We start from the raw sequence: 18,448 nt of genomic DNA, 5'->3' as shown, positions 1-18,448 counted from the left end.
TCTGAAGAAGGGTCTAGGCCCGAAACGTCAGTTTTCCTGCTCCTCTGATGCTGCTTGGCCTGCTGTGTTCATCCAGCTCTACACCTTGTTATCTCAGATTCTCCAGCATCTGCAGTTCCTACTAAGCCTGGATTCAAGGCCCACTTTTTCCAGAGATGTGCAATAATATCCCTCAACAGACTGATTAGAAAATATCTAAAGTCAAGTTCCTCTGGAGTACAATCAAATTTGTTCCTTGAAACAGTTGAAAAATTAACTGCACATCACAGATCGATAATAAATGCACATACATGCCATCATCTCCAGCTTTCCATTACAGATGAGCAATAAATCCTGGCCATGTCAGTCATAAACACATCCCATGAATGAATAAATAAAATGGGCATTCATGCAAAATTCATTTACATTTCAGGAGATTATAAGCCGCCATTTTCACCGCCTCAAGGAGCATGCCACCAACTGACACATTATCCCTCACCACCTTTGTCAATATTCCACAGCAACCATTCATTCCAGGACAGCCTGGTCCACTCTTCCTCCACTTCCAACACCTCCCCACAGCACCCGTGCCATGCAATCATGGAGGGTGAAACACTTGCCCACTTACCTCAGCCCTCCTCACTATCCAAGGCCTTCCAGGTCAAGCAGCTGTTTACCTGTACTTGCCTCAATCTAATCAATTGTATTTGCTGACAGCAATGTGATCTCCTCTACACTGGGGAAGAGGAAACACAGACTGGTTGAGCACCTCCACTCTATCCATAAAAATGACTTCAAGCTTCAGTTGCCTGCCACTTCAACATTCCACTGTATTCCCACGCCAACATTTCTGTCTCAGGCCTGCTGCAGTGCTCCTTTGAGGCTCAAACCTCATCTTAGGGTCCTTACAACATTCAGAACTCAATATCGAGTTTAACAATTTTAAGAGTATGAACACCTCCTTCAATGTCTATTTCCACCCCCACACCCCAGGTTCTGTTACGACATGGGTTGGTTTCGGCACAGCCAACCCATTATGAGCTATTTATAATCCCTATTATCACCTACTCAGCTTCTCTTCTTCCCCAGCTTATTACCAATAACCCCTTTTTTCCTTCTTGTCAACAATCCTTGCTATAAATTCTGAAGAAGGGTTCCTTGACTCAAAATGTTAAGTCTGTTTTCTTTATTCAGATGCTGCCAGAACCTGCTGAGTTTCTCCAGCAATTTCTGCTTTTGTTTCTTTCAAGTTGACTCCTCCCATAGTTTCATTCACAGACCAAACCGGTCTCTTTGCAACTTCTGTCATATTTGACCCCAAGATGAGCATCTGCCCACATACAGTCAGTTCTGCTATAACACGTGTTCCGGCAACGCAAATTGGCTATAACGCGAATGACGAATAGGGGAACGTTATTTCTAAAACTCAAACTTGTGTTGGCTATAATGCGAATGCATCAGTGAACGGAGGAGTACGCGTCAACATAACATAATAGTTAAAACGCAGGCGTTGTCCTGAGTACGTACAAAGTTAGCGCCAAAAGAGTCTATGCAGCGGCATCACATGATCATTTTGCAGACTGCGCTTTCTGTGTGAGGTACAGTATTCCATGGTTTTCGGGTTTATTTTTGCAAATTCTGCCATGTTACGCATAAAAATGTGCGGACAAAGTGACAAGGACGTTAGCAAGAAGCATCCTGCTGATAAAATTGCAGGCGGTGAATGTAAAAGAAAGGCTATAACACTAGAAGAGAAGCTAGATGTTATAAAGCGTTTTGAGCATAATGAGAGAACATGTGATATAGTTCGCGTAACAGGAATAAAGGAGTTTACCTTACACACCATTACAGACAATGCAGAAAAGATTAAAGCAAGCTGTATTGCCAGAACAAGTCAAACTGCTAGCAAATCTGAGAGGTCACGGACAAAGGAACTTGAGGAGGTACAGCAGCTTCTAAGTATCTGGAAAGAAGATCGAACGCGAAAGCGATCTGGGACCACCATTCACACCATAACAGAGAAAGCCTTATCAATTTATGAATATCTAGCAAAAAAAGCTGAAAATCCTGTAGATGTGTCTGTCTTTAGTGTATTCACCTCATCACATCCACAACAGCCCTGACTCAATTCAACTGCTGCCAAAAGCTTAAAGAATTTGTTACCCGGCTATTCCAGTGCACTCCTAACTGGATTTCCAAAGTCTCCCCTCTGTAAGTTTAAGGTCATCCAAAATTCCATTTCCACATCTCAACTTGAAGCAAGTCTCATTCACCCATCAGCATTGTGCTCACTGATCAACACTGGCTCGTAGTTGAATAGCACCTTGATTTTAAAACTCTCATCTTTGTTTCAAATCCTTTCGTCTTACATAATATCCATCTCAATCCTCACTTGCCAACCACACTTATCCCTCTGATTCATGCTGGCTCCCAGCCCACACATCTTGCACTTAAATTCATCCATAGTTACCCCCCTTTGCACCTGTAACCTCCTTTTGGAACCAAAATCTCAGCCCAATAAATTTCAATTTACTGTCAGTGCTCTCATCTGAATCCTCTCCAAATAATCATGTTCAATGCACAGATTTAGTGTAGCTCTGATATTATCAACACATAACTGGTTAATTAGCTTTGTTGATTAATTCTTTACCAAATTACTTGTGAAACAGCTACATAAAGTGTGGACATTTCCACGAATGATTAATGGTCAAACTAATTCATTTTCCTTATTCATGGTTAAGAAAGGAAATTCTTAAATTATCTAATCATTAGCTGCTTTGTTTCAATACGCATTTATTTATATCATCTTCATTGGAAGGCCTTTCTTTAACACACAGAAATGGCTCAAACTTGCCTATGGATTCGATAAAAATGCAGTGATCACAAGAAATAGGAGCAAGAGACTATTTGACCCATTGAGCCTGCTCTCTATCTAACTTGAACATGGCTAATCTTGGGTTTTAACTCCACTTTCCTGCCCACTCCCTATAGCCCTCCATTCTGAGAGTCAAAAAATTTGTCTAACTCATGCTTAAAACTTTCATTAAACCACAGTGGACACAAATGTCTTTCCCTGGGTGTATTAGCAACTTCTCTTTTAAAGATCAACTGAAACAAATACTGTCCGGTTTTGCCAGGTGAGAATTTCTGCACTTTTGGTCTTTAAAATTAGAAAATGCATGAATTACAACTGGATCGAATTGGAAAAAAGCTAATTCTGAACTTGAAGAGCTTATCATTAATGTAATAATTTTCTCAAGCCCCTCTTCTTGCTTTCATTACTGACATCCAGGGGAACTTTTTAAATAAATACCTTTCTGGTTGAAAAGGGGGGCAGTACTATTTTACTGGGAGAACTTGAATCTGTTCCTGAGGAAGGCAGATGATCACTTGGGCAATTCGTACTCAGGTAGCAACCCAACAGACAGTCTTATGCAATGATGTTCTCTGCTAAAACAATCAGTTCTGTAACAAACTGCAAGGAATTTTCTTCTCTAATCTGCCTATTATCAGAGTTTGCTGAACATTTGACACATGATATCCTCTAACAGAAACTTTCTTCTGACTAAATGAAGAATATCAGCCCCACGTAATCCACACTTATGCATGCCTGTGATTGGTGCAGCCTACAGATTCTACTGCCTAAATCGTGACCCCATGTTAAACACCTACAGTTCCGCTACTTCAAAAATTTGAGAAGATATAATTTCAAGTTAGGCAGCGAACAAACAAAACTTTTTCTTTTTAACATCAACTATCCATTTCACCATTTCCTGAGTCTGGCGCAATAACCTGCAAAAATTGCAGAACATCGAGTCAAATCTATTCTATTCCACTTTAGATTTCATGCCTATCATTTGGCACGATTTATGCTTCAGTCGTAATTCAAGCTGCGAGAGAGAAGTCACGTTTTACAAATGTGACATTTCGCAACAACTCCAGGACATGAGATGCAGAAAAGATCTTCAGTGTAAAGTGGTTAACATAAGGCTCATCAGGTGAGCCCAAGCGCTATTTCAGAATCAATTCCGATTTTTTAAAGCAAGATACCAGACAATAAATTTTACAATCAAGAATCAAAGGAAATACTCGCGCCGAACGATCGCAATGGAAGTCAATGATATAAAAACTTCAATATGTGCATAAACATTTCAGACCACTTGAATATCTGAAGTGTTCAGTATATTGACAAAAACTGCGGGTTTTAGGTATTAATGCAGAATTAAAAAATGAAATCAATGGATTAAACCGACAACGAACATACAGTAACAAGTGAATAAGTCTATCGTACGATATCTCGGTATACAAACCAAAACCTTGGAAGCTGAATATGCCTACATTTTAAACAGCCCAATAATCAATACAAATACTGTGAGGAAATCATCTGCTTCTAAAGGTATGTCAAGGGAAACAGCACGTCGCCATTCTCACAAAAATGGTTACAGTATTTTTGCCACTTGCTCACACTTTCATATAAAGTGTGGTTCACGCAATAAGAGTAGTAATTCCTAATCGCTACCTTTTCGTCGTGTGGAACAAAACACGAGCTGGTGGAATTGAGGGTGCACGGATATACAAAAGCAAGACAAATAACCACAAGAAATGATAACGATGCTGTTGGACTTGTTTCCGAAACGCAAGAATCTACACCCTAATGTGCAACCCCAGTTTGTTCACCGAGCGAGTGATCTACCTGATCAGCACAAAGACATGATAATAAACCAATTTATTCAATAAACAGACAGGAACGCGATTGTTCTAAGAAACTGCAAGAACACAAAGAAACGTTCATTTCCGATTTTAAATAAAATTAGCCAAGAAAACCATCGAGCCTTGACAGATCCGTGAGAAATCGTTACCCAAGCACGACAGTGGACTTCTGATCCATCATTTCGGGCAATATTCGTAATTTTCAATTTCCAAAATAAAAAGATAGAAGCCAGTGATTCCGAATTAAAATTGTAGTAATAAGACGATTCAATACATAGAGGGAAAAATATTTTACAGATAAAAGATAGTTTGGCGAATATAAACAGACCTCCGACGGTACGAAGCTGCTCCAGGTCTCTGAAGATGCAGAGTGAATGAGTGAAAACAGCATGAGTGAAATGATCTTCAATATGAGGAGCCTGCGGGAGGATGACGGCGGGCGTTAGAGCCTGGAAGAATCCCCTGAGTCTGATTCAGGATACAACACAAGACCGAGGAGCATTCATTTTCAACACTGGAGACTCGTCGCTTGTCGGAAAAGTCGCCATTCACAGACTGCGAATTAATGCATTTGAACAGAATTAAAACACAATATTTGCAAAGAGATCCGAATGGGTCAACATCACAACAAGAAGGTCCTGGAAACCACCGACACCGCCGCCATATTGTTTCCGAGAGAGCCGCGAGGGGGGCGGCACCGACTGGCAGCCGGGGCAACCGTCGTCTCATTGGCTATCCAGCCCATCAATCACAGCGGATAGTAGCCAGTCACCGATCGGCTGTGCGTGATGCTGCTGGTCTTCGGTGGAGCCCAGTTCGAAGAATGAGCGCGGCTCCTGCTGGAAGCATTGGTGAACCTCGAAATCAGGGCAATCAATTCGCTAGGTAACTTTTATATCCAACAAGCAACGAGCAAGCCGCTTGCTCCCCGTGGATGGACTCAATTCTACCGAGGGATCCCCACTCCGGAAGCTGTTCGGACTATCTAGGGACATTGCAACAAGGGCAAAATTCTGGCCGGACAGGGAATCCGAAATAAAACAGAAAACAACGGGAATATTCAGTTTAAGAGATAGTAGGAACTGCAGATGCTGGAGAATCTGAGATAACAGGGTGCAGAGCTGGATGAACCGGAATATTCAGTTTGTTGGGCGGCATCCGTGAAGAGCGTAGAATTAATTAAAAATAATGATTTTTGAGAGACATTCTCACGGCCACATTCGGAATATAATTCGTAAAGCAGATAAATGGGATCCAGAGCTTTCATGGCATTGTGAAGCTCACGTACTCGATGATCAATTCTGAAAACAAAGATAGTCTAATTACGATTTTAGTGTACATTTTTACGATTTTTATAAATGCTATAAGTTATTCTATAAGGTGCAACGTGAAACAATATGCACCGTCACAATGTTCATTACTTGGATGTGGCGTCAGATCATGCGACAGTTATGTAAACACTATATCAGTAGGTGAAAGAAATTCAGGGAAAAGCAGAAGGGTTTCGACCCGAAACGTTGACTAATCCTCGGATGCTGTCTGACGTGCTGTGCTTTTCCAGTCTCACCTATAGACTCTGGCTTCCACCCATCCGCAGTCCTTATTGTCGCCATAAAGAAAATCTTCTTTTTCTATAAAGAAAGTTTTCTAATAAAGAAATTCTTTTCCTTCTGGTGACTTGATTTTTTTTTCTATGGAGAGGGTTCATCTGGGAGACCAGATTATAAATGTTTTCACACCACTGCTAAGTAACATAGCGAATAGATTGAATGTGGAGCTGTGGTGAGGGAATTCCACCATTACTGATTGGTGGCATTTTTTCAGAATAAAATGCATAAAATTCCATTTCATTAGCTTATACCCATTGTTCTAATATTATTGTGAAATAAATATACATTGCACGAAGGTCATGCTTTCGTGACACCCCTGAGGTTTAACTGAGTCACAGAAGTTACAAGGGGCTTAATTTTGAATGGTTGAGTTGACTGCCCTATGTGAAGCTTTTATAGTCCAGTCAATCAGAAAGAAGAAAGTTCTCCATAGTGTGGAGCTGGAGGAACACAACAGGCCAGGCAGCATCAGAGGAGCAGCCTCTGGATGCTGCCTGGCCTGCTGTGTTCCTCCAGCTCCACACTGTGTTATTTCTGACTCCAGCATCTGCAGTTCTTGCTGTCTCTTAGAAAGTTCTCCATAGTTTGTTTCAGGTTGAACTAACCTTACCTTCCTGGGAGTCAATTTAAGAGTATGGGTAGAAAAATTTTCAGGAAATGCAATAGGTTACTTGACCCTTCCATAGCTCCAGATGAAGTTTGTACATTAACTGTTCATGGCAGCCCAAATCCCAAAACTGTTTCACCCCCATCCTTATGGAGACAATGTCATAGCTGAATTCATAATCTAGAGACCCAACTACTGCTTGAAGTATCTGGGTTCAAATCTGCAGCAAAACAACAAATGTGGAATTAAAATTCGAACGGTGACCATGAAACCATTATGGACTGTCAAAAAAAAATTCTAATTCATAAACATACTTTTGGGAAGCTCCTGTGGTGGGATTTGAATATGTCCCCAAAGCATTAGCCTTGGTCTCTAGCTTACAAGTACAGTGACATTAACACTACACCACAATTTTCCATTTTTCTGATACTGGGAATCTGCTTCAGTTATCAATGACAACAAGCAGGTGTTTGCCAGTGTGCAAAACTATGAAATAAATGGTAATATAAATCCATGATCCTGGAAGTGGTTCACATACATAGATTGAATTATGAAAATTTGACAATGTGTGTGTGGCGTTTGTGTCTAACAACTGGGAATAACCTCAACATGTTTCCTAAATTTCTATTTTGTGCAACTTCCAAAAGTTTCATGCCTGGAAACTTTTCACATTTTCTCCCTTTGTGTCATCTTTGTGAAGTTCTTGGGATGAAACAATAAGTTTTAGTGAGAAGCCTTCTGAATCAGAACTGCAAGTATTGTTCCCCTTTGAGACTCTTTCTGCTGGTACACCAGCATGATGTCCTTAGTTGAACAATATGTACAGTGTAGTTTTCAATACAGCAGAAAAGGCATCTTTGATTTCTAGTTTGCCTTTAGCAACCTCACGATGCACCTTAAATATGTCAGAATTGCTGGACTAGAATGCTGACTTGCAGTATCTAGAAGAGATCAAATGAAATAACAGGCCGAATTTGTTTACTACCTTTAATTCAAACTTCATGAAATGAATTAAGATACTTCACCAATGGATGGAAAGGTAGAAAGGGATAGATGAGGACCAGTCATTGAAATGTTTCTTTGAGCTCAGTTTTGTGAAAGTTTTATAATGGTCAAGAAGTTCAGGGAAGAAGTTTCCTAAAATACAGGCAATAATAGGAAAGGGATGGAACAGACAACATTTTCAAATTAGAATACTAACAGGTTTCAAAGGCATTCACAAGATAAGTGGAGTGTGCAGAGATAGGTTGCAATATGGACACATTGATTCATTTATCCAGTTATTGATATGCACACAAGAGTGAGATTGGAAGGTCAGCAAGGTGATGCAGTGTTTCTTGTAAGTGATCTGGGTTAAGCACTCTGAAACTTCTGTGGTCCCATTTAATTCTGGGATTAGTTTACCTTCCACATTCTTAAATGAGACATAGTTCTGTTTTTGACCTGTTGTACAAAATGTATACTGAGAAATCCCCTGTTGTGTCCACTTTGTTCATATTATTTCCTGAACGTATAAGAAGAGCTCTTCTACTCCCAATAAAAACAGAAATGATTAGTTTCCCTTTAGTTACATCAGGATTCATTCATAACTACCTTTTATTTCAACTATCTAAATTCACTATTATTTGCTCCAAGTCTTTGTGGATTTATGATACTCTATTCTTCTGAGTGAAAGGGAAAGCAATAATAAACCTGTTAAGGGTTATTTCTGCAATTTCCCACATTAGTGTTGGAAAATGAAAAACCCACTAAATCTAATTCTGCAAAAATAGAAAATCCTACCCTCCATTTCAGGCTTTGCTTCAAAGTAGCTCTATTCTAAAAGTTATGTGTTCACTCATAAAAGTCAATTGTACAAGGCCAATTACCGCTCATCTGATTTCAGCTTTAATGTACTCTCTGTTGTATGGATTTTCTCACTAGAATTGTTGAAAATAAATGTCTTGGTCTCCAGCTACTGAACATGTTTTTCCTTCAGATTATGCAGAAGTGGAATTTTGCATCATAATATCATATTTGCATCCTGGATGATAGCCTTTTACATTTACTGTATTTTGATACCACTTGAATTTAACCGAGTAAAACCCCTTCTCTTCATTAATTCAATTACATCTTCAGTGTTATTACTTAGATACGTTTGGCCCAACATTGTCGGGTACTGTAACAAGCAGACACAACTTTTTTTTAGCCTTTTGCAGCCCAATACCTAGCTTTAAAGCAGCATGAGACAGAGATTAAATAGAGAAGTCATGCTTCTGTACTGCACTCTACTTGAATATAACAAATTTCATTCTGTAATAACCTTTACTTTTGAAGACTGAAGGATATGTGCAGATCACAGATATTTTCTTCCCAAAGATTCTGACACCAGCGCAGATTTGTGTCATCTACAGAGCTTCCTGTTATCTTGTGAAAAGTAACATCCTTAACACCATTCCCTGTGGGACTTCATTTGTAAACTGTTTCCATGCAAAGCCACTACAACTAATGATAAGCCTACAACTATGAAAATGCAATCAATTCCCTAGTCAACCCGGAATCTGCCCTCTGGTCCCACTAGACTCTATTTTATGTAGTAACATTGTTAAATAGTAATCTGTTGGGAGGCATCTTATCAAGAGATTTTTGAAATGGTTCATAATTTTCATTTTGAGTAACACTGAAGCTAACAGAAAAATGGAAAATAATTTTCAAAGCATGTGCACGTGCAGTTAACTGCAGAATTTCAGAAGTTGCAGTCCAATTTACTCTGCTCCATGACGGACTGAGCTAGTAGCTGTACGCCACTTGTAAGTTCAGCAAGAAAATAAGTGTCATTACTTGAAAGTGCAGTGATTATCTAGTTGTGTTTTGTTTTAATTCATTCATGGGATGCAAACATCACTGTTAAAGACAACATTTCCTGCCCATTCCAAAGTGCTCGCCAAATAGTTATTACTTTGATGCCTTTTAAAACCTTTAAAAAGTAATTCGAAAGTGCTCTGAAGTAGCAAGTTCTAGGATTTTCACCCAACACAATGAAGAAAAGATGATTACCTCCAGGCCAGATGTTGTGCAATTTGGAGGAGGAATTTGGAAGTAGAACTCCCAATGCCTTTTCCTTTCTTGGTGGTAGAGATTTGAGAGTTGCCGTCAAAGAGTCCTTGTTGACTTCTGCAGCGCTTGTTTTAGATGCAGTACACTATGGTCAGTGTACCAGTGGTGCAGGGAATGAAGGATAGTGTCCTGATCGTGCAGCTAAACGGGTTGTGTGGCAGAAATTCTGACTTGTGACATGGTAAATTGTTAAGGCTCACTCCTGAATGCACTAATCCTAACATTTTATGCCATGTTTAATGGGTAACTTTCATGCTACCATTACCTATCCATGTTCTTTGTATTTAATTAACCTATCTGGTACAGTGTCATCACCAAAACTTATACCTAGCAAATTTTAAACAATTGCCATTCAGTTGATGCATCTATGTTTTCCTTTTTTTTGTTTGTAGGTACAAAATTAATTAGCCTCTCTACAGCCATCAGGAGTTATCCTAATTGCAGCAAACTATTGACTATATGAACAACCAAGTATGTCACCCATTGTGTTAAGCAACTTCAGATGAATGCCATCTGGGCTAGCAAGACAATTTGATTTAAGACCCCTTAGTTTTTTCAGGATCTATTATACTGACAACTGAGCAGTCTACAAGAATAAATATTGACTATTTAAAATGACATCTATTTCGAGGGAATTCATCTGAAATTCCTTGCCCTCTATATTTCTTTATAGCCCTCTGACTCAAAAAATAACTAAAAATATTTCATTATTGATACTTCAATTATCTACAACTTTGTTTTCCTTTTAGTTATCTGAGAGTAGATTTAAGTATTTAAAGCATGATGAACATTCACACTTTTCACTGTACTCATTTTTATACATGTGACAATAAAGCTAATTCAATTCAATTCAATTATTTTAAACAAGAAGTATTTCTGCTTAAATCTTATGAGTTCTTAGTCACATACCTTGATTTGTTTTTACCACATGATTTTTTGATTTGACCAGCGTCACTGGTTTCCTAGTGAATTAGAATCGTGGTAAAGATTTAATTTTTCCCTATAGCTATAATAATGGTAAGCCTGTGGAATCTACTACCACAGAAAGTGGTGAGGCCAAAACATTAGAGATAACAAGGTGTAGAGCTGGATGAACACAGCAGGCCAAGCAGCATCAGAGGAGTAGGAAATCTTGATTTTTTTGAAGAAGGGTCCAGACCCGAAACGGCAGCTTTCCTGCTCCTCCGGTGCTGCTTGGCCTGCTGTGTTCATCCAGCTCTACACCTTGTTATCTCAGATGCTCCAGCATTGGCAGTTCCCACTATCTCAGGCCAAAACATTATGTGTTTTCAAGGAGGAGGTAACTATAACTCTTGAGTCAAAAGGTATCAAGGGATATTGGGGTGGGCAAGATCAGAGTATTGAGTTCAATGACCAGCCATGATCATAATAAATAGCAGAGCAAGATCGAGGGGTCAAATGGCCTGCTTCTGCTCCTACCTCTAACGGTTCTAATATTCACTCAGTCACTCACATTCACTCACACACGCACTCACTCACTCATAACCCTACCTAACCCTTAGCTTTCTATTCTGTTAACTCTAGTGTCTTGTACCTGTCTCCATACCTCTGCCCCACCTTTGGAAGTTGTGACTTCTGCCAGTGTGGGTGACTGTCTGCAACTTCCTCCTGAAACTGCAACAGACCTCTTTCTCTTAAGGCGTTTCCCATAAAATGCCTATCTGCTCAAGGCTTTTGTCATTTGCCCCTCTTTCATTATGCAAACTTCACTTATTTCATTCCATTTTTGTCTGATTATATCTCTGAGAAGAGCATGACATGACATCCTTGTCATCGCTGCAGTATATATTGTTTTACATTTCTGCTGTTGACTATAATTATGGCCATGGAAACCATTAAAATCAAATTACCCATTTGAAGCTTATTTAGTAAATTTTAAGTCACTATTTCGTCATTGATTTGACTTCAAACCCTCAGTGAATTACTTTTGGAATTATGAAAATACAAGTTAGATATATATGGATAAGAACAGGTGGTGGTTTAACAGGAGAATTGTCATTTGTCTCCATAGTAACATGTAACATCCTTAGTGGAACTACTGTCAAGAATCAATTTGGACTGTTTCCAACTGGAATCTGAACTAGATGATGCAGTCTTGACCCAAACACAAGGCAATGTTGTGCACTTCCCCTGCAGTTTGTTAATGTCTCTTTGTAAAGAAAGAATCAGTTTATGTTTGTAGAGCTGTCATCTGCTTATTTTTGCTGAAAAGGACATGCTGGGTTGATGAGTGTTTAGAGAGCTTACTGCCATGTTGTTGCAGAGCACTGAAAAAGCAATTTGGCTTACAGAGCATTTCATTTTTTTAAAGTTACCTCTTGATTATTCATTGTATTTTCACCTTGTTTATCTGTGCAGAGTAAAACTATAAACTGCAAAATTGAGACTTTATTCTGTTTTGATGTCCAGTATAGAACCTCTTCACCTACATTTAATAGAGGAATGTTGAAACAGTTGGGTTAGGTTTTCTGTTTAAATCCATTTTTTTGTTTATTTTACAACCCCTCTCACTTGTTGTTGGCTATTTACCAATTTCTGGCTGAACTGGTTTTATTTGTTCAAATACACAAAGCTTCAGATTCTGAGTTGTTTTTCCTCTGCTGATATTCATAAATTTACAGTTCACAGAGAACACTGCCAGAACAAAACCAAAGAAGGTTCTAGTGGCTTAATGCAGGCATAACTGAAGAACATGAAAGTCTTCCACAGCTGAGCCAGAAGCTAAGATTGGAGCCCCATCTTCATTCCTAATGGCAAAGGACACAGCTTTCAGAACATGGCTAAATCAGTTAATTATCAATTTATCCAAAATACCACAAATGCTGGAGATCTGAAAAAAAAACAAAGTGCTGGAGAAACACAAAAGGACTGGCAGGCTTTGTGGAGAGAGAAACAGTGTTAACATTTTGATTCTGGTATGACTCTTCAATGGAACTCATATTGGACTCAAACGTTAACCCTAAGCTTAACCCTAACTATCAACTTTCATATCATTCCAATAGATGATATTAGCAAGCAGTAAGAGCAAATGCAATCCCTGGTCAGCCATTTGATGGAAAAAACCTTTGGCATCTCTACCAGCACCATCCATACCTTCAGAGTACAAAATGCACGTAAAAGTGCATGTTCCCGCAGCACCTCAGGCTTATTATGATCGTTGTGAAAAATAGACGATCAATGTTTAATTCCTGTAATCTGATTTTAAATACCGAGGACCTTTTGTGGACTAACATCATTTTTAAAGGAAAAACACTGACTTAAGATGGTTGAAGTGATGAACTGACCAAGCTCAGTCAAATTCATGAATCCATCAATAACCAAGAACTAGTTTGAAATAAAATTAACATGTCTGAAGCCAGTCACTCAGATTTGGATTTGTTTGATTTGCAATTTTCTAGAAGTTCCAATCTAGCTTGAGAAAAACAATTAACCAGATATGGAAATGAACTGTATTTCCTGAAACAGCTTTTGAGCAGAGCAGACAGGAAAATGGTGGAATTCATAATTAATAAACTACATATTTTTTAGCTCCCTTTTGTACCAGTCACTCTCCTATTTTTAAACTTTATTTGTGTGTGTTTTAAGGCATTTATGATATTTTGTGTAATTGCTACGTTTTAAGGTATTTCTTTATGTATGTCTTATGTTATATTACATGTGAAATGGACCAATGACCTGAGCCCAAAAATAGGTAATCAGAAGGCGGATCTACAAACAGAGAAGAATTCTTAAAAAAAGGCATCGTTGCTGGGCCAACAGAGACAAAATTAATGAAACAAGGATGCACACATACAAACAGTGTCATGAGACGTGATTGAGACCGTGATTCACCACCAGACAATAACTGACTTAGACAATGGACTCCCAGGTACGTGTGAATGGCCCCACCTAGATGCAGAAATCACACCTATTGCTGGCATGCATCTGAAGAACGCCCCTACCCCATGCTGAGAGCAGAATATGATCATATGGAGGTGGTCCTGCATCGCTAAGGTGGGAGTGATAATCCAAACAGAAAACTCAATTTAAGGCATTACCTCATGTGCCAAAGTACCAGGTTCAGAAAGTGTTATACAGCCACAGTCTTCAAGGACATCATTCCTGCAGTCAGGAAATGTAACATGATTGGTCACGGGATGCTATGCAGAGAACTTGGTAGCAGAGTCATCACCTGGTAAACAGCTCTTGTACACGGGAACTCAGTAAACAACTGTTAGTTTGAGTATATGCTGCTGCTTGGTGAGTTATTAGAGGGTTACCACTTGAACTGGAAACGGTTTCCAAAATTTATTTCATGCTGTTGATACCCAGAGTATGAGATAAAGATAGCAGAGACAGTGAGACACTTTGATGTTGTGTTTTATTATTTTGTTCAGTAAGTAATAAAACACCTTTTCTTTTCAATCAAGGAAACCTTGAAATTAGTTATTTTCTGTACAAGTGAACTATGTTTTAATTGAAATTTGATATAGCTGTGCGCTAAAAGGAAGTAAAAATCTTTGTTGTGACCAGCCAAGGGATTAAAAAGAGATTAGGTTGGTGATTCATACTCCTTTAACTGGTGACAGCAGACTGCATAGCCAATTGTAGTACATCAGCATGATCAACCTTGTTGCATGGGAAGCATTGTTGGCTGCTCTCTGCAGGGTATGGAGTGGCACATGCGGGTCAACAAGTTGTAAGCAGCAATAATTTTCCTGTTCATTCCTGAAAGAATAAGTGTGACAGACCCACAATACTTTTATCCTGAAACATCAATAATTTCTGCCACTTCCAAGCATAGACAGCAGGGTGAACGCACAGCTACAAGGGCATTTGGAGATAAGCAACAAATGCTGCCACGCCAGAAAACATGGAAAAGGCAGTGGAGTTGCATGGCTGGTTAAAGAGAAAACTAACACATTAATGAGGATGTTAATGAGCTCTGTTAATTTGGAATCTGTATGGGTAGAGCTGAGAAGCAGCAAGGGGGAAGAAATCATGAGTGGGTGTTGTATATAGATCCCCAATCTGTAGGGGCGATGTTGAGATTAACATTAAACAGGAAATTGGAGTTGTGTGCAATAAAAGAAGATATACAATAATGGGTGACTTTAATCTGCATATGGATTTGGAAAATCAAATTCATAACAATACAATGGAAGAGGAATTCCTGGACTGTATAAGGAATAGTTTTCTGGTCCAATATATTACGGAACCAACTGAAGAACAGGCCATCCTAGACTAGGTACTCTATAATGAGAAAGGAATAATTGGCAATCCAGTTGTGCAAGACCCCTTGGGGATGACTATAATATGATAGAATTCTTCATTAAGATGCAGAGGATTGTAGTTGATTCTGAGAGTATGGTCCTGAGTCTAAATAGAGGAAACTGTGATGGCATGAGGCATGAATTGGCTAAGATGGATTGGGAAACATTACAGTCAGAAACAGGAGAATTTATAATTGGGAACAAAGAAATGGTTGACGAACTAAATAAATACTGTGGTCCTGTCTTCACAAAGGACAATATAAATAACAGCAAAAATGTTTGGGAACACTAGGTTTAATGAGAGGGAGGAACTAAAGGAAATCAGTAATAATAGGGAACTGGTACTGGGGAAATTGATGAAATCGAAATCCAATAAATCTCCAGCATCTGATGACCTACATCACAGACACTTAAGGAAGTGGTTCTAGAAATAGTGGTCATTTTCCATGATTCCATAGACTCTGGAAGAGATTTTACAGATTGTAATGCCTCTATTTAAAAAGGGAGGCAGAGAGAAAACCGGGAATTATAGATCATTCAGTCTGACATCAGTAGTGGGGAAAATGCTAGAGTCCATTATAAAACATTTAATAGCAGAACTCTTGGTAAACAGTGGCATCATAGCACAGAGTCAACATGGATTTATCAAAGGGAAATCAGCTTGACAAATCACCTGGAATTCTTCGAGGAAGTAATTAATAGAGTTGAGCAGGGGGAGACAGTAGATGCAGTTTATTTGGACTTTCAGAAGGCTTTCAACAAAGTTCCATATAAGAGGTTTGCATGTAAAATTGAAGTGCATGGGTAGGGGGTGGTGTTTTGAGATGGATAGAAAATTAGTTAGGAGACAGAAAACAAACAGTAGGAATAAATGGGTCTTTTTTCTGAATGCAGACAGTGATTAGCACCACAGGGATCAATGCTAGGACCCTAGCTATTCACAACACATTAATTATTTAGATATGGGTGATCATCTAATTCAACAGCCTGTTTCTGCTTTTCCCCTATATCCTTTGATCCCTTTTGTCCCATGTGCTCTGTCCAACATCCAAGATAATGAGAACAAAATTTCGCACAATATTCCAGGTGTGGTCTCCCCAAGGCCCTGAGTATCTGCAGTAATACATCCCCGTTCTAGTACGTGAATTCTCTTGCTATGAAGACCAACAATACTATTTGCCTTCCTTATGCCCTACTGCACCTGCTGGAACTAAATGTAATAGCTTCAAGTTTGCAGATGACATAAAGCAGGTGGGAGGGTGACCTGTGAGGAGATGCAGGGATGCTTCAGTGTGATTTGGACAAGCTGAGTAAGTGGTGAAATTCAAGGCAGATGTAGTATGATGAAGATAAATGTGAAGTTATCCACACTGATGGCAAAAACAGGAATGCTGGTTATCTGAATGACTGTTAATTGAGAGAAGGGAATGTGCAACAAGACCAAGGTGTCCTTGGTAAACTAGTCACCGGAGTTAAGCATGCGGGTGCAGTAGGGCGTAAAGAAGGCAAATATATTGTTGGTCTTCATAGCAAGAGAATTCATGTACTAGAATGGGGATGTATTACTGCAGATACTCAGGGCCTTGGTGAGACCACACCTGGAATATTGTGCGAAATTTTGTTCTCATTATCTTGGATGTTGGACAGAGCACATGGGACAAAAGAGATCAAAGGATATAGGGGACAAGCAGAAACAGGCTGTTGAATTAGATGATCACCCATATCATAATGAATGGCGGAACAAGCTGAAAGGGCTGAATGGTCTATTTCCACTCCTGGCTTTGATGTTTCGATGATGCCCACATCTCTTTTTACAAAAAGGATAGCCTGTTACATAGAATCCCTGCACCAACCCTCAAAAGAGTGACCCACTCCCTAACCCTGCTTTCCCCATGGCCAATCCACCTAACTTGCACATCTTTACCCTATGGGAGGAAACCCACATAGAAACAGAGAGAATGTGAAAACTCCGCACAGCCAGTCACCCAAGGGTGGAATCAAACCCGGGTCCCTAGCACTATGAGGCAGCAGTGCTAACCACTGAGCCACTGTGCCAGGTTGTTTACTGTGCTAGTATACTCTTATACTATACACATCCCATCATATAGGGTCAGAGGGTTTCTACACACAACACAACGGGGCAAGATCAAACACATAACACAAGAAATTTTACTGTTTAGGTTGTGTGTGTACATTGGGGGATCTCTCCATATTAGTGGTCTGGAGTACATCAGGGAATGAGGAGAAGGAAAACGAAGGAGGGAAATCACATGTTTGGCATGCATCTGAACATAGTGATCAGAACAGCATTGTAAGGGTTCAGTTGGATTGCATGCAACACCCCACCCAGCATGGACCACATGGCATTAACAGCAGGAGAGAGAGTGATGGTGGAGGGTTGTTTCTCAGACTGGAAGCCTGTGACCAGCAGTATTCCACAGGGATCAATGCTCGGTCCACTTTTGTTTGTCATTTATATAGATGATTTAGATGAGAATATGGAAAGCGTGATTGGTAAGTTTGCAGATTACACCAAAATTGATGTTATAGTGGACAGTGAAGAATATTATCTAAGATTACAAAGAGATCTTGATCAATTGGGTCAATGGGCTGAAGAGTGGCAAATGGAGTTTAATAAATGTGAAATATTGCATTTTGGTAAAATAAACAAAGGCAAGAGTTATACAGTTGAAAGTAGGGCCTTGGGTTGTGTTGTAAGCAGAGAGACCTAGGGGTTCAGGTACATAATTCTTTGAAGTTTGCATCATATATAGATAGAGTGGTTAAGAAGGCATTTAGCATGCTTGCCTTCATTGCTCAGACCTTTGTGTATAAGAGTTTGGACATTATGTTGAGGTTATACCGGATGTTGGTGAGGCCTTTTCTGGCGTACTGTGTCCAGTTCTGGTCTCCCTGTTATAGGAAGAATATTATCAAGCTGGAGAGCGTTCAGAGAGATTTACAAGGGTGTTGTCAGGAGTGGAGGGTTTGAATTATAAGGAGAGACTGAATAGGCTGGGAATTTTATCACTAGAGCGTAGGAGTTGAGAGGTGACCTTATAGAGGTTTAGAAAATCACAATGGATATAGATAAGATGAATAGAAGGTATCTTTTTCCTAGGGTGGGGGACTTCAAGACTAGCTGGCATATTTTTAAGGTGAGGAGAAAGATT

The 18,448-nt window shown here is 39.4% G+C and overlaps 1 protein-coding gene across 4 annotated transcripts in view; it reads right to left on the bottom strand.

Annotated features, from left to right (window-relative positions):
• The window catches only part of tiam1b (TIAM Rac1 associated GEF 1b), a 253,760-nt gene extending 248,389 nt beyond the window's left edge, over positions 1 to 5,371 (bottom strand). For all 4 annotated transcript variants that reach the window (XM_048602862.1, XM_048602859.1, XM_048602863.1 and 1 more), the window contains exon 1: positions 5,018 to 5,371. The gene's annotated coding sequence lies outside the window, so the exon portion shown is untranslated. The remainder of the gene's footprint in view (positions 1 to 5,017) is intronic.
• Positions 5,372 to 18,448: the final 13,077 nt, after the last annotated feature.

The sequence above is a fragment of the Rhincodon typus genome, chromosome 11 (genome assembly GCF_021869965.1).
Source record: "Rhincodon typus isolate 14 chromosome 11, sRhiTyp1.1, whole genome shotgun sequence".
Taxonomy (NCBI): domain Eukaryota; kingdom Metazoa; phylum Chordata; class Chondrichthyes; order Orectolobiformes; family Rhincodontidae; genus Rhincodon; species Rhincodon typus.
This window is presented reverse-complemented; position numbering and strand designations above follow the sequence as displayed.